At 23.9% G+C, this 8,288-nt stretch overlaps 1 long non-coding RNA gene across 2 annotated transcripts; it reads left to right on the top strand.

Moving 5' to 3' along the window:
* The first annotated feature begins 3,512 nt into the window (after positions 1-3,512).
* LOC114164021 lies at positions 3,513-6,657 on the top strand. 2 transcript variants are annotated; one of them, XR_003599462.1, is made up of 9 exons: positions 3,513-3,867; positions 3,997-4,064; positions 4,176-4,236; positions 4,369-4,424; positions 4,662-4,713; positions 4,825-4,885; positions 5,018-5,073; positions 5,643-5,695; positions 6,322-6,657. It is a non-coding gene; the product is annotated as an uncharacterized LOC114164021 (long non-coding RNA). The 2 variants fall into 2 exon arrangements; XR_003599461.1 differs by having other exon boundaries at positions 4,646-4,713.
* The last annotated feature ends 1,631 nt before the right edge of the window (positions 6,658-8,288 follow it).

Genomic DNA, 8,288 nt, shown 5'->3' with positions numbered 1-8,288 from the left:
GTGTTAAAAAATTAAAAGGAAAAGATGTTCTCATGAGTGAAAATGAATCTGATGAAGAAGGTACATTATATTCTAGTAATTAAAATTTTCAATTTCAATTATTATATCATATCTAATTTTTCATTTTTTTTCTATGTGTAGGTGGATCGAATGCAAATGAAACCACTGATCATTTGTAAAATTAATAAATATTTTGGTTATTATAAAATTTTAGTAATGTGTAATTTTTTAGCTTTTATATAATTATTTGAATTTTATTTAGTTGTTATTTGATACTTTAATTTGAGATTTATACTATTATAATATTTTTCTTAATATTTGACATCATGAAAATCAAAAAGAGTATGTTATTTTAATATTGAATATTTTGATAGTATCATGATTCCGTTGGTGTGATTTTTAAATTTTTTTTATAAAAAATATTTAATTGATATATGGAACAATAAAAAAATGGGTATGGGTATGGGTATAAGAAAATACCCGTTACCCGGTGGGGATGGGAATGGGTCAAAAGTTGTATACCCGTTGGGTTTGGGGATGGGGATGGGGATGAATTTTTATTATGGGGATGGGATCATGATACCCGTACCCGCCCCGCCCCGTTGCCATCCCTAAGTATAACATGTGAAAAACTAATACACGTAGGCAAAATCAATTAATCTTCTACCCCTTCATTCGATACAACAATTGAATGATATTTATACAAAATCTCTTACACCATGACCATTGGAAATGATTAACGTACATTCTCCTCCTCTTTGGGGACTAATACACATAGACAAATTGATTTCCGCATCAATTTCTAATTACATTCGTTATGGTGCCATTTCCTTAATTTTAGCCTTGATATTGTCCATATGTTTTAATATTGTTTTATTACCTTGGATATGTGTTTTGTGTATATATACATGATCCTCAATGGGTTCTTATTATAAATAAGACTGACTTTTTTTTTCATTTTTTGATTACCAATTTATTATAAGCTCAAAAGATAGGAGTAAAAAAAATATTTTAATAAACTTTTTTGTTATATTTTATTTTATGTTTTATTATTTATTAATATTAAATGTTATATTTTATAAAAAAAATAAAAATATCTAATTTAATTTTTATCAATTTTTCAGTATATTACTACCTAATTTAGAAATATATATATATATATAATTTAAAAAATTTCAAAACACATATAATTTTAGAAAAATTAAAAAGTTTAGAGATTATAAGTTTATGATGACTTGTGAAATAATACCTTTGAAATTTCCTTTACCTTTGTCATCGGTGTGTAATTCTTAAACAAAATATATATATATATATATATATATATATATATATATATATATATATATATATATATATATATAATAGTGAGAATTGTAGAGGTGACTTTATAGTTTATGTTTTCTAATTACTTTGGGTTGAAGTATCTCAAATATTTTTATATTATATATACTTTTTATGAGTTTATAAATTATAGTTAATTTCCATATAATTTTTAGTGCAATATTTCTCTAAAGTTGTTTCCAAAACATGGACACTAAAATTAATACAAATGCTTCTTAAATTAAAATATCCAATCATCAAACTAGCTTAAGCTCACTAATATTATCCAAATCATAATAAAAATATATTAAATATTTAAATAATAATTTTACATTTTAGGTTTATCTCTATATCAAGAACCAACTATTAGAATTTAGCCTACAAAGTTGAACTATCACTACCCAAAAAGTACCATGATTGACATCAAACCGATCACTTCACCATGTTATTCATTCCATTTTATTGAGTTCTTTATTTATTTATTTATTTTCATTTTCATTTTAAATAGCATCATATATCTCTTGGCCATTTATTAAATGCATGAAATTATTTTAGGTTAGCGAAAATTTGCAACTTTTAGATATAGTTCCCTACTGAGTAAAACTATATTGTTTAAACTAAGTAAAAAAATAGGTAATTGTGTAAAGTGAATTAAGAAAAAAAGTTTATCTTGATATAAACTTTTTTAATTGGATGGTCTTAATCTCAGGTTTCCACAAGAAAGTATAAGATTCTTGAAAAGAAAGAAGATGTCATCTATGCTGCTACTGCAACCATTATTTCTTAACATCTAATAATCAACAAGTATTGGTATCATATTCCATGAAAATGGTTTCTTTGTTTTTACATTTTTTTAATAATTTTAAGGTTTAATTATTTAGATGGTTGACATTTGATAGATATATGTTTTTTATTTTATTTTAAAAAATTAATTATATCTTAAATTTTGAAAATAGTTCAATTAAGTTTTTTTTTAAAAAGAATAAAAATATTAAAAATTAACATGCAACACATAATTAACACGCGTTAGTAATATTATTTAATATTATTTACTCAAAAAAATTAATTGATCATTATTTTCGAAAATTAGAACATAATTGATCTTATGTTAGTGAAATAAATTGACACATTTATTAAAATGGAAACTATCGAGTAATTATACATCATCTTTATATATATATATATATATATATATATATATATATATATATATATATATATATATATATATATATATATATATATATATAAAATATAAAAGGAAAAAAGTTAAGGAGATGTGGAAAGAACCGAGTTAGCACAACTTCAAAGATATATTTCCTTCTTTTTCAATTGTTAATTTTTATTAAAAATGTTTTTTCATCGCTATTTTTAAAATTTTAAGATAATATATCTTTCAATTATATAATGAAATAAAGAAAATACAATGCCACATAAATAAAATATAACTTTCATTGTGTACGATCTAGAAAATTTTCGAATTATATACTCTATAAATAGAAAATGACTTTTGAACGACACAATCATATAGATATTTTTTAAAAATAACTTTTAAAGTATACAATTAAGAAAAGATAAAATGAAAAAAAATAAGAGATGTAACAAGAAAGTTGTGCTACACTCAAAATTATTAGCTTTATTAATTAAAAAACACTCAAAACATAATAAGAAAACATGAAAAAATATATTAATACCAGCCAAATTTTAATATTCTAAAATTCCTATTTATGATGCTTAACATATTTTTAACAGATTTAAATATTAGATAATAATATTTTAATTTACTTTTTATTATACACTTCTAAATCATCATTAAATTATTACGTCATATCATTAAAAAAATTAAAATAAAAAATTTAATAATAATTAAAATAAAAAATGAATTAAAATATTATCTACTTCTATCTACTTAAAAACTAAGAAAACAAATTACTAGGGATATTACCGTAACACCCCTATCTAATTATCTGACACGTGTCCAATAAATAGGTTTTTTCATCATTTTGGTACCCTGTTGGAATGGTTTAAGCCGCTGAAAATGTTATTACTGTTTTGTCCCTGTTTTCTGCTCCGTAGTGAATTTGTGTTTAGGTATTTGGTAATTTCGCCCACTTTTAAATGCATCTGAATTCGCTCAGTTGCTCAGTTGTGATGATGGACATGTCTACATTTATGAGCTTTGATGACATAATTCAAATTCAAATATCAGATTCCAAAATTCCCATTTACACTCCCTTTGATTTTTCTCCCTAAAACGAAAACCCTAAATACATTCAGACCACCCAAACACCACTTGCAATCTGCACCATTTGCAGCACTCATTCTCGATTTGTGAATTCTTCTCCTTCCTTTACCAGGTTTATGGTTACTTTCGGACCTTCCAAACCTTTCACCTTTATTTTTGGTTCGTGGCTCCCTTCCACACCTTTCTTTCTTCCAACTCTTCCTCTGCAATCCCTTCCAAACCTTTTAGATCTCCTTCTTCTTATTATCTTCTTTGTCCGCAAGTCGAAAGGCTTGCTCATATTATTTTTTTTCAGTTAAAAGGTATGATATATAGGTTTGGTTTCCAACTTTTACTTTTTCCTTTTTTTGATTGATATATTGGTCTAATAACATTGTTATTTATTAGTTGTTTAATCTTTTGTTTCTTAAACTTAATATATGCTTTAATAGGTTCTTCGATGTTTAGAATTTTTTCATTTGACGAACACAAAGCAACAAAATAGTTCTTGGATGAAAAGGTAACATTTTTGTTTATATTTTGTTCATTAAATTTATTTTATATATCAATTTGTTGTTTTTCAATTTTTTTGAGATTACTTGCATTTTCTGATGATTGATTACTTGCAAAGGCTGAAAAGTGGGAAGTTAGATTTGGGTGTTAGGAGGGACATACTTGATTGGATTTGGAAGGTAATAGCTTTGTTGATCTCTGATTTTTTATGTTTCCAAGTTCCCATTTTCATTCCATGCGAACTAGAAATAAATGATTTTTAATTATTTTTTTTAATTGTTTGTTGATTTGTGTGGATTCATATATTTCAGGAGCATACTATTTGTTATTGGATGTTAGGAGGGACATACTTGATTGGATTTGGAAGGTAATAGCTTTGTTGATCTCTGAATTTTATGTTTCAAGTTTCCATTTTCATTCCATGCAAACTAGAAATAAATGATTTTTAATTAATTTTTTTAATTGTTTGTTGATTTGTGGGGATTCATATATTTCAGGAGCATACTATTTGTTTTGTTATTGGATGATCGATTTTGTTTATTAGTTGTTTAATCTTTTGTTTCTTAAACTTAATATATTCTTTAATAGGTTCTTCGATGTTTAGGGTTTTTCCATTTGACGAACACAAAGCAACAAAGTAGTTCTTGGATGAAAAGGTAACATTTTTGTTTATATTTTGTTTATTAAATTTATTTTATATATCAATTTGTTGTTTTTCAATTTTTTTGAGATTACTTGCATTTTCTGAGGATTGATTACTTGCAAAGGCTGAAAAGTGGAAAGTTGGATTTGGGTGTCAGGAGGGACATACTTTATTGGATTTGGAAGGTAATAGCTTTGTTGATCTCTGATTTTTTATGTTTCAAAGTTCCCATTTTCATCCTATGCGAACTAGAAATAAATGATTTTTAATTATTTTTTTTAATTTTTTATTGATTTGTGTGGATTCATATATTTCAGGAGCATACTATTTGTTATTGGATGTTAGGAGGGACATTCTTGATTGGATTTGGAAGGTAATAGCTTTGTTGATCTCTGAATTTTATGTTTCAAGTTTCCATTTTCATTCCATGCAAACTAGAAATAAATGATTTTTAATTAATTTTTTTAATTGTTTGTTGATTTGGGTGGATTCATATATTTCACGAGCATACTATTTGTTTTGTTATTGGATGATCGATTTTGTGTTTCTGCTTTTTTGTTCTATTGGTTATGTTGGAGTCCATGGTGGGTTTCTTAAGTTCTCCCAATATTTTTAATATTTCATAAACAATAAAGGATCCAAAGGAAGGAAATGTGGGAATGATTGCATAAGGTTTTCCATTTTTCAATGTAATAGTTTATGTTCTATGTTATAGTTGGTTCTGTTATGGAATTTTGATTGTTCTGTGTCATAATATTGTGTTTGCGGGTTTGGTTGTACTTTGGGTAGCATGTAAGTTGTTGAGATGCTTGTGTGTATGTTGAACACCGAGTAAATGTTAGTATATTTTTTTAATGCTTTAGTATAGTTGTATTGTTTATTAGTATGTTTTGGCTATTAACTTTTGTTTTTAACTCTTACAATTTTAATTCCATATTGCAGTCAACAAGCAGGTTATCTTACAACTTTAGTTCCATATTGCATTCAATAAGCAGGTAACATGTTCTTTTTCTTTTATTTTCTTGACATTGATATGATTTAGTTGTTCAACTGTATTAATAATTAATATAAATTGTGGATTTGATTAGATAATTATGATTTGATGGAATTTATTATTGAATGAATGTCATTACAATATATTATGGAGTTCTTTATGAAAATATGGTGGTATGGCATTATATAGTAACTTTTGGTAGTTATTTTTGAAAAAAAAAGTGTTAAGTCATTGGAAAGTTATATTAGTTTTGAATATTGTAAGCTTGAGCTCCATATTCCAGTGGATAAGTAGGTTATAAGTTCTTTTATTGTGTTATTGTATTGTGTATTGTGTTTGAATTTTTTTATATGCATGGTCTTTCATGGTTTTAAGTTCATTATGTATTGTGTTTGCATTTGTTTTTATGCATAGTCTGTTATGGTTTTAAGTTTGTATTATACTTATAAGAAAAAATGTAATATGCATATACTTTGTTTTGTAGTACAATATTGTGATTGATTGTTTTTATAATTTCAGACTATAAAGAACTTAGACAACATTTGAGTCCTCATTGATCATTTGAAAATTGAGATTTAATCTGTATAACAGAATATGAAATTTGTAATTAAGTATAATGTTGTGAAGGTTGCAGTAGAGGAGATCAAGAAGTTTGAGATTTTCACAAAGATTGTTGAAGATTTAAGAGGACAGAAAATCATAAAGCTTTCCCATACTTAAAGATATTATTCTTTCTCCTCAAAGAGTAATTGTTGTTTTAGGACAATTCATTTGTTCTGTTTCTGTTTCTGGTGGAATTTTATGATTTTCAGTTATAATTTATTCATGAAAAGTTGTATTTATGTTGTAAATAAATATTGGTAAAGTGTATTACTTTGGTTTGTGTAGGAAGCTAAAACTTATTATGTTCAGACAAAATTACACCACTGAAATGTATTTATTATTATTATCTTGTGAGATGAATACATTTGTGTTTAACACACTGTGTGATCCAGGTTTTATTTTAAGTCCCAATATTTGTGTTTTACTGCATAATTGGTAAAAGAAAATAAATATATTAGGTTAACAATGTCAAATGTTTAGTACTTAATTTCTTATTTTCATACACTACAGATGATAATAATGTGTATTTCTTACGAGTTTTTTAGAAAAAAAAAAAGATAACATATTGAATTAGGATGATTCAAAGTATATCTAAAATTTAAAATTTTTAATTGTTGATTCCAATGTTATAAAAATACAATTTTGAATGTATTAATTAAAGAAATGTATATTATTTACAACAACATTATATTGTGTATGGTTAATAACATACAATAAGAATTTCGAAAGAGTTAACATTTTTGCATTGTTTTAAAATATTATAAATGTGTTAGTCTTTAGTTAAAATATCAATATATTTAGATTTTTTACAAGATATAAGTAAGTTAATACATTTTTTTATGTATTTTTCTTTTATAGAATAGAGGTTTTTTCAAGTGGATTATGTGATGTTGTATGTATAATAATCTATTTTCATTAAGTGACCCATTAATTTCATTCATTGTTTTTAATGTTCTAATTATGAATGGATTTTTTTTTATTCCATACAATTTGAAATCTGTTAAACTTATACATTTATAATTAATAATTATATGATTAGTTTCTAAAGATTTATTTTCAATTAATTGATTTCATTAATTATTTCAAATTTCTTTAATTATAAATGAAGTTTTAATTGGCAATTGCTATCATAATTATTAGTATTTTTGTTATTATTATTTGAATCAATAAATAAAATATTTATTATTATTATTATTATCTTATTATTATTGTTTTTATATATTCCTAATGAATACATTTCATTTTAGAAATGATCGTACATTTCATTTTAGAATTGATCGTGCATATGCATTTTTAATATATATTACTTTTGTTTATCATATTTTAAGTTTAACTGTTTTTGTAATTTTTTTTTAAATATTGTTTTAAGTTGTTTGTATCTACGTGTATTTTTATTTGTAAATTTTAAGCTTCACTTCAACTTTATTTTGTGTTTGTATTTATTTTATACGTAACCCACAATGTACAATGTACGTATATCTTACATTAATAATGAGATGTGTAGACATTTCATTTATATGGTGCAAATTTTAATTATACAAAAATATTGTTTTACTTCACTTAACTAATATTACATTATTACTATTAATATTAATATGATTTGATTTAATGAATAATTAGTATTATTAGTAGTAATGTTACTATTCATTATTATCATTATTATTATTTTATACGGGATCTATGATACATGATATGTTTTACATCTTATTTTTATAATGAATAATTATATGATTTTTTTCTAATTTTTTAATATTTGATCAATTAATTTTATTAATTGCTTTTAGTTTTCTAATTATGAATGGATTGTTTTTAATTCCATATTTTTTGAAATCTTTTAAATATATACAGTTGCAATTAATAATTACATCATTAATTTCTATTTTTTTTTATAAATTAGTTTATTTCATTATCATGTGTAGACATTTCATTTATATGGTGCAAATTTTAATTATACAAAAATATTGTTTTACTTCACTTAACTAATGTTACAT

The sequence above is a fragment of the Vigna unguiculata genome, chromosome 1 (genome assembly GCF_004118075.2).
Source record: "Vigna unguiculata cultivar IT97K-499-35 chromosome 1, ASM411807v1, whole genome shotgun sequence".
NCBI lineage: Eukaryota > Viridiplantae > Streptophyta > Magnoliopsida > Fabales > Fabaceae > Vigna > Vigna unguiculata.
Note: the sequence above shows the minus strand (reverse complement) of the source record. Positions and strands in the feature narration are given on the sequence as shown.